We start from the raw sequence: 16,777 nt of genomic DNA, 5'->3' as shown, positions 1-16,777 counted from the left end.
AACTGCAATTTTCACTGCACAGACATTCACCCTAATACACATATTCAAGCATGTGTATTCACTTTGTGTTTTAGTGCTTTTTTTTAAAATGTAAGAATTTTGTACAAAGATTGAAATGTTGTGACTCATTGACAAAACACAGATCCAAATTAAGACCCCAATCCTGCAAACCAGCAATTGTTTAACTATTAACCTTTTGGGTATCTCCATCGAGATCTAGAGATCTCGAGATCTCATCGAGTAAGACATAATCTTACTCACATGCTGAACTAGTTTGTAGCAGTGACCAAAATTAAGGAAAAAGGCAGCAGCAACAATTTAAATGATTGATTCCTCCCTATAAAAAGTATTGGGAAGCTTTTCAGTTGTCTTTATCCAGGGTCAGACCGATGACTAGAATGTTCTATGGTGCTAATTCCTTTTGATGACCAGAAATAGCCTCGGGGAATAGCGGGGATATTAAAAGTGCACAGCATTGACTTAACTTTTCTCCAACCGAAGTTGATGGAAATTTTACCATTGAGTTTAGGGGGAGCACAGGTAAGTCAATGCTGAATGTGTTTGAAAATTCTCCCCTAAAGGGCCTAATCCTGCTGCACTTGAAATCGCTATCAAAACTATCATTGGTTTCACTGGCCTATTAACTGAGATTTTTATCAGATATCCCCACTGTTGCTCTGGCACTGATCCGGCTTCACGAGTGCTCACAATGGTGGGAGCACTAGTGTAGACCAAACATTTATGTTTTAACCACCATGTCATGTAGACCTGCCTGAGTTATCTGAGATCTGGATGACTCAGTGGTAAAAACACTGGCAGACATTCTATACTAGTGATCAGTTTAGGCAGATCTAATGGGATTATACTTACTTTTTAACAGTTCAGTTTAGTAGGAAGGGGTCCTTGCTTCAGAAAAACAAGTTCAAAATCCAGAATTCAGTAAAATAAAGAAAGTGTAGGCTTTTCACTAGCTGCTAGTCTAAGAATATATGAAATATCACTAAGGGTTATCATTTCAACCAGTATTACATATAAATGTACTGTAAATTAAATCATCTGGCAAAAATACTCCTTCAGAAGACATCGGCATAAGAAGATGAGATTGTAAAATGCAGTCAGCATAAGGGTTCTTTATGGTCATAAATTTTTGGAATATATACCCTCAGATGTTTTCATGTTAAACAATTTTCCTGAGATGCATTTCAGACCCAACTCCTTTGACATAAATGAAAATAAATTTAAATGAATGTATAATTAAAAAAATGCTTTTGCGAAGATAGTTAATGTAGTGAACACATATGGTACATATAATCCTGTTGCTTTAATGTCCTAGAATTGCACCATCCTGATTTATCTTGCATTTATAGTGAGACAGTCTGGCTGATGTTAATAGGTTTTTTCCATCTCTAACTTATATGACCAAGGAGGAAAACGGTGATTAAATATAATGAAGATGCGTTTGGAAAGCCTTTTTCAAAGGTTTTATAGAAACTCACATTCCTATTTACCTCCAAGTGAAATTGCAAATTTGGGTAAGAGATTAAAATCTGCCTGCTCAATCACTTGGTTTCTTATAACATGCTCCCTGGATAACAAAGCAGGATCCAGAGAGGAAAGGAAAAATCAAAGAGGTCCCATTTTGCTAAAGGTTATGGACAGTGATGCTCTCAGCCATCAAAAAAATATACTCAAACCTGATAAAGTCTTGATTGATCAGTCCACCAGACAAATACTCCAAAAATTGGGCCTTAGAGGCATTAAGCTAACAAATTCCCTACAACCTACCCCACAGAAGCAGTTAAAAGTTATCAGTGGATACTTGGTTACATACGATTGCAAACTCTGGCCTTTCTTTAGATGTATAACTATTGTCTCATTAGATAAATGATTGGGACCCAGTCAGGTTCAGATAATCTGAAATGTAAGCACTTCATGATCTGAGACAAAAGAGTGCAAGGTGCATCCTGACCTGAGAAATCCAATTAAAGCTGAAGTGTTTTTTTAAAAAAAACAAATTTGTTACATACACTTTGAAATCACTGATTTGAAGAGGATCCTAACCCTCCACTGCAGTTGGTACATTACATAGGAATCGAAGGACAAGTGTTCCTATGGGACTGGAGCCGGCAGTCCAGCCATACTGAAGGCTTATACTATTGTGAGTTCTGACTACAGAGAAGGAAACCTTTCCAGACACACACTTAATGCATTCTTGCCCTATTCCAAACACCCAGAACCTATTAGACTTTACTTATGTATTTGTAATTATAAAACTGTGTGTCATGTCGGAAGACATACTCTACACATGCACCCCACTCCCATCTCTCCTGCAGTGAAATCCTGGCTCTATTGAAGTCATACAGAGAACTTAGAAATATAAGATATGGTTTCCTTATTACAGATAGATGGGGAGCAGTGGAAACCGTCAAGCTTGTGTGCAGCTGCTTGCAGGCTCAAATCCTGTCCAGTCTGTCACAAGTTGCTGGATATTCTCTACCTAGGGAAGTGTTGGGTTCTCCATGTCTTTAAGTCAAGACTAAATAACTTTGTAAATATCTTTATGCACAGGTGGTTCATAAAACCTAGATAATGTATTTTTTTTCTTAAATATGTATTACAGGACCTATAAATGATGCTCCTTTGGATATATGTTTATTTCATTGATTCCAAGCCAGAAGGGACCAAAATGGGCATCTCATCTGACCACCCTTCAATAACACAGGTCACACAGTAATTTCTACATCAAGCCCATAACTTCTGTTTGAGCTATAGCCCACCTATTAGAAAGATATTCAATATTGACTTAGACATTGAGAATCCAGCAGGACTCTAGGTAGAGACTAAATCACCACCTCTGTAACAGACAAGGTTTGAACCTGTGAGCATTTGCACACAAGCTTGACACTTTCCACTACTCCACAGCTATATTTAAAAAGGATACCATATTCTATATTTAAAACTTTCCTGATACAATCTGGGCTCCACTGAAGTCAGTGGCAAAATATCTTTTGACTTCAATGGAGCCAGAAAGCATATAACTTTCAGCTAGCTTAAAAACAAATCTTCTATTTGTAATACTGTATGTCTGGTGTTTTAAGGAAGAAAACCTTTCTGGATGATTGTGGCAAACTTTCTGACATCTACACAGACCCACACAGATCTATTTGTAATCTCCAATATTAGGTGTCAAACTGAACTAATTATGACGACTGTAAAAATATGAGAAAACTCCAGAAAATTCAAACATTTTCGTGTCAAGTGCAGTCTGAAAGAAGACATGGATTTTGAAGGGTATATTGTGTGCTATAATTATTATGTTGATACTGAAGCATAACAAACTGATACTGTACCAATTACACAGCAACTCTTCACTATGAAAGAATGTTGGCTGCAATGAAGACATCAGCTCCCTATCAAGTGTGAAGCTGTTTGGGAGACTGTGAGACAGAGGTGAGAGGTAAGAGCTGAAAAACCCCAAAAGTGTTGTGTGCACACACACGAAATAAAATAAAGCAGTAAAAACTCATTCTCACTCGCTGAGGTTAGGCTGATGATTTAAATCATGTTATTGCTATTATATAATTTTAATATTATACTGAACTAATATATACAGTGCTACTGGGCTGAGAGAATGTTCTCTTTTTAATTGAACTATTCAATATATGCTTATATAATACAGTATTAGTAATTCAGGGCTAATTCGTCACCCTTTTACTCACATAAGTAGTCGATCCCACTGAACCTGAGACTCTTTATGTAACTGACATTTGCAGGATTTGGCCCCACATGGGGAAAGTGGTGGAGAGTTATAATTATCATCATTATTAGTTATTGTAGCACCCACTGTGTGTTAGGTGTTCCCCACACATATTGGCCAATGCAGTCTTGGGCTGAAAGCCTGACTCATTGAACTCAGTGGGGGGGTTGCTGTTCACTTCAATGGGGCCAGGATTTCACTCCTAGAGTTCAAAGTAAAAAATGCCTGTAAGAGGAGAAATAAGTTGGGACCTAAACTGTAGAAAACAAGCCAATGTGCCATACTCCATCCTCAATTTGGAGGCGTTAATTGATGTAAGTATGGTTTCTATGGGTGGCATTCAGCCCAGCACAAAGAGGATAGTGCTTGGGAGAATCAGCCATGCGATGGGGGCTCTGCACTCCCTGTGTGCTGCTCTGAGGGCCCTACAATGGCCTCCAATAGGTTGCTGGTGCAAAGGGCTGTTGGAGGAGGGCCAGAGAAACCACAACTGGATGTGAGTTTATATCAGCCATGGAGGTAACTGGCTACAGACCATGCTCTCCCTAGGCCATAGGGGTGAATTCCAACTCCTTCTGAGTGTCTACAAAAGGCCTATTTACTAAAGGCTAGATTGTGTTTTTACAATACCCTTTGTATGAAAAGGCACATGGCTCCACCTATCCAATCTGAAGCCCAAGGAAGCAATTATCACTCTGGGAAGCACAATTCTTTCCCTGTGCCAGCATGCTTCCAGGGCGAAGTGATCTGCTACCCTTCCTGTCCTCAGGGGGTTGGTAGGGAGCAGTATGTCGAAACAGGGATAAAAAACCTGCAGCTGCCCTGGGTCAGCTGACTTGGCTCACAGGCCTTGGGAGCCAGGGCTGAAAAATTGCTAAGTAGACATTCAGCTTGAGCTGGAGCCCAAGCTTTTCTCCCAATGTAGATTTACCCAGCCCTGCTCTCCCTCCTAAGTCTGCAGGACAGGTGTGTGGAGGCCACATGTATCTTACTTCTCCTTACAATCATTCATGGGCAAGTAGGATTGGGTTGAGGTCTGGCCCTGAGGCTCTTTGAATCTGAACCCATATGAACCCCCAGGAAATCTCTTTATCTATATCATGAGTTACATGAAAAACAGGAAAGTGATTATTTTTGTATCAGCACGTAATAGAGAGTAACTCTTCGGGGTAGCACTGTGATCCTAGCCCTTAGTGCTAGGCACACATGCATGATACTCTATTGCTCTATAACAGATCTGCTGATGTGGCAGCAGTACAAACTGTGGGGTTTTAATGCCAGTGTTCTCTGGCATTTCCCATTCAATGGCAATGAATGGTGTGGTATCAAAGTTAAAAATCCTTTTCCCTTGAGGAAAACACTTGGCAGTTTTTAGCATCTACAGTGGGACTTCAGCTCAGTCCTGATGAATTCTGCTCCACAGCTGGGAAATTCTGGCCTCATCTGCATTAAATCCCCCACGCCAGTTCTAGACAGCTGATGCAGGAAGCTGTTTGCTGTGTCAGCAGTGCAGATGTCCCCATCCTGGAAAACAGTCAAGTTTAGCCAGTGTGTATGCTAGGTAAAATGCCCACAAGCCATTCAGAAGCAGGTAAGGGGCATGCACAGTCGTGCTGTCCACCTCTCAGCAATAGCTAAGATGCAGCTGCTGCAAATAGTAAAATAGATACAGGCTGAGTAATAGTTCAAACCTTCCTGTTCACACTTCTAGCATGAGTATTTGAAATCGACAAAAGATGACAGAAACAAAGCCATGTGACATTAATTTTGTTTACAGCTAGCACTTCTGAAGTCCATTAAAATATTTTGAACGATAACACAATCATAAAATCCTTGGAGCTTGTTGAGAAGAGGGGGATGAGGCATTTTAGAGTGCAGCCATGTGAAAAACTAACTTGTCTTACTTTAGAAGAATTGACCCAGTGTTCTCTGGCGTTTCCCATTCAATGCCGCTGAATGGGGACGTACAGTCTCAAAGAAAAATCCTTTTCCCTGTAGAAAAATATTTGCCAGGATGTTTAGGGCTGTTGAATTTTTACCTTTCATACAAATGAGATCCTATTTTTCAAGTGCCTTTGAAGATTTTTCTTTAGCAGGCTGACAGGATGCTTATTGCTCAGAACTGGGCTGGAGATTTTTGTTTTGTTTTGTTTTGTTGTTGGGTTTTTTTGTTCTTGGAACTTGGGAACTCCCAAATATATAGAGAGATAAATCCTACAGTCAAATAGCCTATTGTAGCTGCATACTCTGCCTTTCACTGCTTATGATACTGTGAATTATGTCACTCTGTGTTTAACACAGAACCTTCAAATCAGCACTTTTGAGGGAAATAAAGATACCATTCTGAAGAAGAAAGCTATAAGAGCTACTTACCAAGAATGTTTTATCCCTGCCTGACAGCAGGAAATAACCCAGGCTTCAAGGCTCACATCAGACCATTTAGCGATTGATTCAAAACAAACCCAGTTGTTGTGTTTTTTCCATCACTACAAATTTCAATCATGGCTGTCCCTAGGTTATATAGGGCCAAATAAGACGCATAGGGCCACAAAGCAGGCTTCTCCAGATGGCTAAGTACATGTAGGGCTGGGAGGTTTTGGCAGATGAGTGGGACAGGAATGCTTATTACTGCTTGGAATAATAGGGTTTGACTAGCAGGAAAGTGGGGTGAGGCAGGGTTTGGTAACTAGGATGGATCCCATTTTCAAGGTAGGAGAAGCCATGATGGAGCAGGAGTCTGGGGCAGGATGGTACGGGGGTGTTGACAAAATGAGCTCCCTTTCCCCCCTCCCAAAAAGGGCCCTCTGGGGCTGTGCACTGGCACATACCTTAAACTAGGTCAGCATTAAATTAGACATGAATGTAAAAAACAAAGAGGTAAGTCATCTGCCAGCTCATCTGGTTCCTCCCTGTGCCAGTACAGGAGTGTTTCCATTTAATGTTAAGTGTCTCAGACAGGGCTTCCACCATTTCCTGTGGGAGACTCTGCCACAACTCCCACCATAGGCAGATTTTCATAATATTCAGCTTACATTTTCCTTCTCTTAATATCGACTTTTCCCCCTCACATTTACACGCCCTTGTCTCATGTACAAATAGGAAACGGGAAATCTAAAGAGAATTGAAATAATGTATTTTCAGACTCGAGTTACCATTTAGACATTACAACTGAATGCAATTCCTATGATAAAAAACAAGGAGAATGCTGGAAATCTGTCCTTATACTCAGGCATCTGAATAACTTCCATTAGCATTAATGAGAATTATATGCACATGTCCAGGCAAGACTATACCCCATATACAGAACTAACTTGCAGCAAGATGTGTGTGGAATGATTGCCAGCTCGGTTGCTTGTAGACAGCAGGAAGTGTATTGTCCTCTAGGCATTTGTGCATTAAAGAAAAACAGAAATAAGAACTCAATTAAAAATATGACAGCTAGCTGAGCCAAATGTTCACCCATTATTGGTGTTGAATTCCCTGAGATTTGTTTAGGATTAAAAGGCTCTATTCTCAATGTAAGCCCTAAATGCTGCAGTGATCACCTATTGCTAGGGCCCAACCAAATTCACGGTCCATTTTGGTCAATTTCACGGACACAGGATTATAAAAATTGTTAAATGTCATGATTTCAACTATTTAAATATGAAATTTCCTGGTGTTGTAATTATAGGGGTCTGGACCTAAAAAGGAGTTGGGGGGGGTCGTAAGGTTATTGTGTGCATGTGTGTGTATGTGGGGGGGTTCAGTATGGTTACCCTTACTTCTGCACTGCTGCTGGTGGCTGCACTGCCTTCAGAGCTGGGCAGCTGGAGAATGGCGTGATATTGGTGTGATATTGCCACCCTTAGTTCTGTGTGGCTGCTTGTGGGGCGCTGCCTTCAGAGCTGAGTGCCCGGGTGCTGCTTTCCAGCCACCAAGCACTGAAGATAGCACAGAAGTAGGGGTGGCGATACCACAACCCCCCTAAAATAACCCTGTGATCCCTCTGCAGCTCCCTTTTGGGTCAGGACCCCCAACTTGAGAAACGCTGGTCTCCCCCATGAAATCCATATAGTATAGGGTAAAAGAACACAAAAGATCAGATTTTGCAGGGGGAGACCAGACTGCATGGTCCAGGCTTACCAGCAATTACAGGCCAGTAAGCCTGACTTCAGTATTGGGTAAACTGGTTAAACTATAGTAAAGAACAAAATTGTCAGACACATAGATGAACATAATTTGTTGGGGAATAGTCAACACGGTTTTTGTAAAGGAAAATCATGTCTCACCAATCTACTAGAATTCTTTGAGGAGGTCAACAAGCATGTGGACAAGGGGGATCAGATTGTAGTTAAACTAGTGCAACTACTGTTGAAAGACAAGTGCCCCCAGTCCAGGGCCTGTGGAGTTATACCAGAACAGGTCTGCCAGGGTGATTTCGGGACACAGCAGAAGAATGGTACAGTGGTTGGGTGCTAGCTTCTGATTCGGAAGATGTTAATTCAGTTCCCTGCTCCATACTTTGTGTGATCTTGGTAAGTCACTTAGGAATAGGTTTGTAATGGTAAGCAGGTAAGTAAAGCTGTAGATAGGCACCTAGTGGGATTTTCAAGTGCCTAAGCAACTAACTCTTATTAAAAACAACATGTTAGGCACTGAGGCAATTTTGAAAACCCCACTAGGCACCTATCTGCATCTTTTGGCACATAAATAGATTTACAAATCTAGACTTTAGTCTCTATGTGCCTCAGTTCCCTGTCTGTCCAATGGAGATCATAGCACTGCCCTACCTCCCAGGGAGTCGTAAGGATGAACACATTAAAGGTTCCAAGCTGTTCACTTAATATGGTGATGGGACACACCTTCATCTGGAATGTTTTTAGACCTGCTCTTCCTCTCCCACACACATTTCTCTTTAACCTCTTTTCTTCCTTTCTCTTTTATAATAGGGAAGTGTTTCCCCTTTGCTTGGTAGAGTAATTTGCCTGGAAGTTGTTGGATTTGTCTTTGCACAGGATCTTTTGTTTTGGGCTGACTCCACTGACTTCATTGTCTGGCAGTTACATGCTGTCCATTAGGCACATAGGGTAACACTTTCAAAAGTGTCTAAGTGACTTAGACCCTAAATCTCATTTTCAAAAGTGACGTATGACCCAAAGCTCCACTGATTTGCAATGAGACTCTTTAGTGCTAAGTCACTGCTGAAAATGGGACTTGGGCTCCTATGTCACTTAGGTACGTCTGAAAGTGTTTAGCCCTTAAAAATTATTTAATAAATTATGAAAATAAAGTGTATCCTAGGATGAATTATCACTGATGCTATAGCCCTGCCAACTAACATGACCTAATTTAAAAGCTTGTAGAAATAAATACAATAACAATGTTTTAAATGTCACCTCCCAACCTCAGAATACCAGCCAGGACCTGAATCCAGGGCCCAATGCGTCCCTTCCAATAGGCGACGACCTCACCAGCACTTAACCAGTAAAAATGTACTGCTGTGAGGTCATCAGCCAGATTCACTGAAGCTGGTAGAGAAAGAGGGATGTAAATAACACCTCACTATGCTGGCCTGATCCTGGGTTCTAGAGTTAACCTCTGCCTGATCCTCTCCAAGATTTTCAATGGGGGACAGGACTCCCACCAAAGAAAGCTGGTGGAGTAAAGCACAATAGCCCCAATTCTACAATGACCTGTGAACATGCTTAACTTTAGGGGAGTCATCGAAGTGTGTAAAGGTAAGCATATGTGCATAAGTCTTTGCAAGATCATATCTTTTCCCCAACTGGTACTTTCCATTTTTGTGGCTGCCCTCACCCTTAGAGCACCCCCGTCCCTGCAGATCTTAAATACATTTTAAAAAAATCTTCAAATATAACTAAATATAGAACATAATGCAGGAAAACACTGAGTATAGTTTTACACCCATTTCAAACCCAGGGCTAGATACACAAAGTGACTTAGGAGGCTAAGTCCAACATTTAAGTGCCACTGAGATTCTCAAAAGCTGCTACCTAAACCCATAGATATCTAAATATCCTAGGCGCCTAAGTTTCTGCTGGTGGGCATGCAAAAACTGCCAAAATCATGATGCCACCAAGCTACTCAGAACTGTAGCTCATGCTTAAATCCAGTGGGATTCACAAACTAGGCCTTTCTCTCCTGTGAGGTCTGATCTGATGGGCATGACCAGAGGGGTGGAGGTGGGGGGAAATGGGTTGTCTGTCTGTCTCTGTTTGTTTGTGGAGGTTGTTTGTTTGTTTTTGCATGCAAGAAAGGACTGACCTGGTTTGGCATCTACCTCCAGGAAAGGTCTGTGGTTGTAACTCCCACCAGAAGAAAGGCACCTTGTTATGAGCCTAAATGCCTTTGTGGATCTGGCCCCTTCCTCTAGCCCAGAATTGTGTGCTTAGCTCCCTTTGGGGAGAGGAGTATGGCACTTTGGCCACACCCCTCTCTTCAGCATTTTCTATTGGCTGGTTTAAGCATCTGCCTGCTCAGCTTCTTGGAATCTGTGAATCCCATTCTTAGACACCTAACTTTCCCCGGGCATTGCACAGGGAGCTGGGGGAGGGGGACTGAAAGAATCAGGAAGGACGGGTGAGAGAAGTGCCTGAGAACAGAGAAGAGACAATGGAAAGAGTAGCAAAGAGGTGTCCCAAGCAAAGGGCTGGAGGAGAGGAGTGAGCTGCTGGTGATTAGTGCTGAAGAAAACTGTTGGGTGGACTGGTTAGAGTTGGGGAGCTCTGCCAAGTTGCTGGAAGGCTCGTCTAGGGACCCTAAGATCAAGGGGAAGAATCAGCATGGTGAGTGTAAGCTGGGCCCAGAATCAAGGGGTTGACTTTGGAGGGAGGTTCCCCTGAGCAGGGGTAGGACTTTGGCAAGGAGGCCTGGGGAGTGTAATGTCACAGGAGCCTTCTGGCAAAAGACCCAAGTGGGGCTGTGTTAAGAGCCCAAGAACAAGGGGTTGGTCCTGGAGAAAGTTTCCCTGAGCAGGAGTAGGACTCACAGGCTAGGAGGCCTGGGGGAGTGAAATGCTATGGGGAGTCCTCTGGTGGGGCTACAGCGTTAACCCAGGAACAACGGGATAAGACCCTTCAGGTAGGAGGCCTGGAGAGTGGTGCCCTGGGACAGGGACTAAATGAACTGCTACAGAGTAGTTAATGACTCTTGGGTGAGAGTGACATGGGAACGGTGCAGTGGCCTAGCTAGAAGTGGAAATTTGGCTGGGCCCCAACTTATGGTGGATGGGCAGTGACTGTCCCTGGGATGGGTCTTGAGGTTGGAAACTGAACTTCCCTACTCCTGCATGGGGGGAGGCAGTCTTTGGGTTTGCCCCATGGGCATAGCCACAGGTGAGCTTGGGAAGGCAGTGGAGGGGCGGGTATGGAATCAGAGAACAGATGGGAAAGGGGAGTATCCTGGGCTTTGCTGCAGTCTCTGGAGGTGGCTGGGAAGCACCTGCTCTGTGCCTGGGACAAGTCAGGGGTTGGAGGGATAGAGACCAAAGCCCAGACCAGGCTGTGCTCTGCAATTTGCTGCTAAATGGATGCTGTACCTTTCCCTCCCCCAACCCCACCCCACCCCATCCCCCAGTGCTGTGGGTGGGATTGTCCCATGAGCTGGGTGTAAGGTCTGTGGAGGTCCCCAGAATCAGAGAAACTCTCCTTCCTGTTTCAGAGTAGCAGCCATGTTAGTCTGTATCCGCAAAAAGAAAAGAAGGACTTGTGGCACCTTAGAGACTAACAAATTTATTTGAGCATAAGCTTTCGTGAGCATCCGATGAAGTGAGCTGTAGCTCACGAAAGCTTATGCTCAAATAAATTTGTTAGTCTCTAAGGTGCCACAAGTCCTCCTTTTCTCCTTCCTGTCTTGCTCTTTATCTTTCCTCAGGATGCACGCAGGAGCTGCCTCCAGATCAGCTAGGCATGTCTGCCAAGTGGAGAGTCCAGCACTGGGATGGAATAGGAGCCTTGGTGGCATGGCTCTGACTGTGGAAAGGAGGGGAGCAGGTGGAACTCCTTCCCCTCCGCCTGGTGACAGACATGTTGAGGAGGGCAGGGGGTAGTGGGAGAACTTTGGGTGGGCCAGGGGCTAATTGGGTGGTCTACGGCCATGCCCCCAGAATGGTGACCTATGAATGGGACTGAAGAACTGCTGTGTTGTAATGTTGTTTTACTCTAGGGATTTGGGAGGGATTTTTAACCCTGAGGGATATGTGTGGATTACAACACTTCATATGAACAGAAGGGTTGAATTTGCTGCTGAAAGACAACATTCCTTTATGCAGGTAGATGAAGGGAAATCGAGGCAGTCTTATCAGTTTAGCTGTAGTTTGCCACAGGGTCGTGCTTGAGGTGGAGGCTACACTCTGGCACACTGAGTGGCAGGGCATCTAAGTCCCTTTGTGGATCTTGCCCCAGTTTTCCTTGTTACAATGATCTCAACAGCCCTGGGTGTCTGGCTTTATAGCTCCATGTGGCCTCCATATGAGATATCTTAAATTGTGTCTGCATTTATTTGGGTGCGGGGGGGAGGTATCTCTCACTGTTACACACTGCAGTTCTGCCACTGGTAGCAATAGTGGGGACACTACTGTAGACACGGCACAGGTGTTTTTTTACCACTGTGTCATATAGATTTGCCCCCACCAGGTTTAGACAATGAGGTGATAAATATACCCGGGCCCTGTCTACCCTAGGGTTTCCACCATTGCTAGCTTCATGATTCAAGCTGCAACAATGGAAGACTTCCCATAAGAAAGCTAGTGCAGATCGTGGGTCAGATCCTTGGAAGGTGTTCATTGGTGTAGCTCCAGAGAGGTCAATGGAACTGCTGATTTACACCAGCTGAGCATCTGACTCAGAACATTTTTGTCTCTCAGAAATAGTTAATCTTCTCTCCTTGTGTTACATATTTTATTTGGGGTAGGAAGAACCTGGATCTTCCCTTGCTCTTCCCCATTGTCCTTTGCGTAGAGGGCAAGCTAGTCCTGTAGAACTGTCCATATCACAATAGCTTCTTTAACAACATAATGCTTTACTGCTGTGGCCAGCAGGGGCCTGATCCAAAACCTAGTGACATTAATGGAAGGACTCCAATTGACTTTGGACCAGGGCTTAGGAAATTAAGGAATACAAGTTTCCTATGTTATGAAGCAACCAACCCCCGTTTTGTGAAGAGGTGATTTTACAGTCTTAGCCTAAGATCTGCAAACTGCAGCACAAGCTCTTCCAAATACAGCACAGTACATACTTCCCTGCATGTTGATTCATTGCAGGTTCCCGAGAGGTCAGTTGCTTAATGGCTGATATTACTCATAAGCACAAGTTGAAAATAAGTGTACCCAGTGTCCCCTCATGTTCAGTATAGTGGAACTCTCCTCAGTGGAACAACCGGATAGAACTAGACAGTCCAAACTAAGCAATTAACCAGAGTATCAGAGGCTGACAGGAACATATTGTGTTGATAGAATCACTTTTGTAATCCAAATTGCTTTCTTGTTTCTTGACCCCACTACCACCAGGCACAGGGAGGAGCAGTAAAGCTGAGGAAATATACCTGGGAACCATTATGTCTAAGAGTTTAAGGGCCTGAGCCCCTAATACTTTGCATGGCCATTTACACATCTTCAGAGTGAATGCAAAGGGGCTGTAACATGCTACCACACCAGAATGGTGGTACTTTACACTCACTTTGCACTGGTGTATATTTCTTCACAGGTTCCAGGCAGTAGAGAATCATGCTCTGAGGGTATGTCTACAGTGTGATAAAAGACCACTGCACTGCCACAGCTGAGCCAAGTCAAGCTTGTGGGCTATAAAATTGCAGCATAGACATTTGAGCGTGGACTGGAGCCTGGGCTGTGGGATCATCTTCCCTCGTGGGGTCTCACAGCCCTGGTTCTAGCCCAAGTCCAAACATCTATAGTGCAATTTTATAGCCCAGCAGCCTGAAGCTGTGAGCCCAATTCAGCTGACCCAGGCCAGCTACAGGTGTTTTATTGAAGTGTAGACATACCTATATGGTGAGCTCTTGCTGCATTTGATTATTGTTTGCATGGCTCTTGCTCTGTATTGTTGGAATTAGGCATATCACATCATTTAACAAATCAAAAAGCATAATGCAAAGGATTAAAACACTTAAAAATTATATAAAGTTTAATATCCACTCATTTGAGGAAACAATCTGAAGGGTACAAACAGCTGCATCATGGTTGTCTTGAACACCTGTTCTCTGCAAAGCTATGGATAGTAGTTCACACCAGGAAAACTCTTCACCTAGGGCTTGTCTACACTTGAAAGTTATTTCAGATTAAGGTTTGGGTGTGAATTCAAAGTGCAATAGTTATTCCTGAATAACTCCATGTTTGGCCAAACCCCATTTTTTGTCCACTGTTTAGAGTCACTGAAACACTTTACATTGAAATGACCATCTGGCAATTGCCCAGTTAAAGAGAAACTATTTGTAAGTGTGCTAATTAAGTTGGGCCTAATGTATCAATATTTGTGCAATGCTATTCTTTATATAACTCCCACATTCCTTTTGTTCAATAGCACACATGGCAATGCTTAACTTTCCAGTCAGTCACTCGCTCCTGTCCTCTCTTTTAAAACACCCCTGACATTGTATATGAAAATTGAATGATCTCCCTTAATTCTTTCACTTTGTCAGAGAAGTGCCCCACCCCAGCCTATGTGAAATATTCTGAAGTGGACAATATTTGTAGAGTAGACAAAGTGGCATTTTCCTGTAACTTCCAAAGTTGACCCTTATAGGTCTTCTAAGCCAGAGCTGGTCCCAGAAAGCTGAGTGATACAAAGCATAACTGACAGGAGAATAGGGCTGTTGGATTCTAGCCTCCTGGGAAAATAAGAAAACCAAGAGGCATTTCAGTATTTAATAAAGGTTTTTTTTTAAAAAAAAGCTTGGCACACAGTATAACCTTACTTCATCCTTCTGCGTTGGCAGAGGAATTCAGAAGCTTGTGCTATTTCCAACTCTTGCCAAATCTTAGTCCTTCACTCTCATGGGCATTCAATTCCCCCAATAATACCTTTGTGAACCAGAGGCAGGAATGATGTTGCTTAGGTTTTTTTTTCTTCTTCCTCCCACAAAGCAATTCTTCTGTGTCTGACCCACCCGTATAATGTCTCAATTTCATATTGGAATCTGACACATTTAGTTGATCGAGTGTGATTGATTTAGTGTCAGACTAATGAAGTATAAGCTTTTATTGCTTTCTTATTCATTAGCTTATGTAAACTCCTGCCAAAGACCACTATAGCCTTTCCTTTGATAACTTGCTGAACTAAAAGGTCTCATGATGCAATTTTCCTCCCAAGGGATAATTTCACTTCTTCATATTACAGTTCATTATCTCTTCAATTACATTATCCCTCTGGTATATATTTTGCAGTACCTAAGTTTGATATATTGTAAGCATTTAATTCTAAGTAGCATTTTGCTGTGAAATAATCGACGAACCTCCATAACTAAAATACAATTCAGAATTTAGGGGGGAAATACCTCTTTACCTAAGGGAATCTATGGTGTTAAACATTAATATTATGCATTCCTTGATTTATAAGCAAACTTCTCAAAGGTTTATTTTGACAGTATGCATCATTTAGTGTGACAGAAGCTAATTTCCCTGTAGTTCTGAACTTCTTCCTACTATAAATCTGTGCTAATAAGAAGAAATAAATGTCTTTTGTAGCTTAAACATTCTTTAACTTCGAGAATAATCGGATGACTACATAGGTTTGTATCAATTCTGCTCAGAGCTCAGAAAGCAAAGACCATCCTAGTTCAGTGAGGAGCAGTGGTTTATTTGCTTTCTTTAGATTTGTTAAAATAGAGTCTTTAAATATTTTTCTTTGAAAAAAAGCTAATTGAATGCCTAGATTTTTCAAAAGTGACTGGTGATTGAGGGTGCATAACTTGAGGTAGCTTAAAGGGGCCTGATTTTCAGTAAGTGGATGGTCAGTGTTTTCCAATAAAAGAGCCTTGTAGGGTGTCTCAAGTTGTGTAGTCAAAATCACTAGTCACTTTTGAAAATATTGGCCTAAATGTAACTTACCAATATAATACAATCCAGGTGATGCATAGGAACTGATGCTTCAGTTCTCCTGTGTGCTTTGATGTGGCGTCTAACTACAATTGGGATTTTGGGGCAGAGGTTCTTAGTGAATATTCCATATACAAGTTTGTTTTAACTTTTTATCCTGAGCAATTAACACAATACTCCACTTCTTACCCCACAGAATTCCCTTTAACATATGGGCTAGAAAGTACCAATTCACAAAATGTGGCAGTACTATCTGGCTGGAAAATTATTCAGTTCTTTGAATTGATCTAATCAGGGCAACTTCTACAACTGTATGGATAGGTTGTGAATCTAATTAATAGTGAAGGATCATGTGGTATCTATCTTTAAGGAGATTTAAGTCAAAATCCTCAAGATAATATCACATTTTTGCCTAAAATCTATATAAGGTTCTTCTATGGCCCGTAGTATCTGAGTGTCTCACAGTCTTTAATCTATTTATGCTCACAACATCTCTGTGAGGTAGGGAAGTCCTATAAATTGATATTAGGGATAATAGGGATCTGAGGCACAGAGGGCCAAATGCAGATGGGTACTTTTAAAAATCCTAGTCAGCATCTATCTGCATCTTTAGATATCTGAATAACTTTAAAAGTCTGGCCCTGAGTGACTTCCATGGACCAGATGAGATCAGTACTCTGACCTCCTACATAAAACCCAGAATAACATATCTCCAAGGTAGCACACATTGTCCGTGGTGGAGCAGAAACTGAATGCGGGTTTGCTACAGCCCATGCTAGCATGCTAAAAGCTGGACCATTCTTCCTTGAAATAAGTGCAATTGCTAAGTTAGGGTCTAAACTAGCTAATGGTTAATTTTGCACACATGAAGTCAAGGGGACGGGTCACTTGCCTAAAGTTACACATCTGTGGAAATGGTTGCCGGATTGGGGCCTTAACAGCAATTCTAAGGAAGGCCTTTGTGGCAC

Source organism: Natator depressus, chromosome 6 (assembly GCF_965152275.1).
Source record: "Natator depressus isolate rNatDep1 chromosome 6, rNatDep2.hap1, whole genome shotgun sequence".
Taxonomy (NCBI): domain Eukaryota; kingdom Metazoa; phylum Chordata; order Testudines; family Cheloniidae; genus Natator; species Natator depressus.
The sequence above is the reverse complement of the archived record's forward strand: the minus strand, read 5'-3'. Positions refer to the sequence as shown.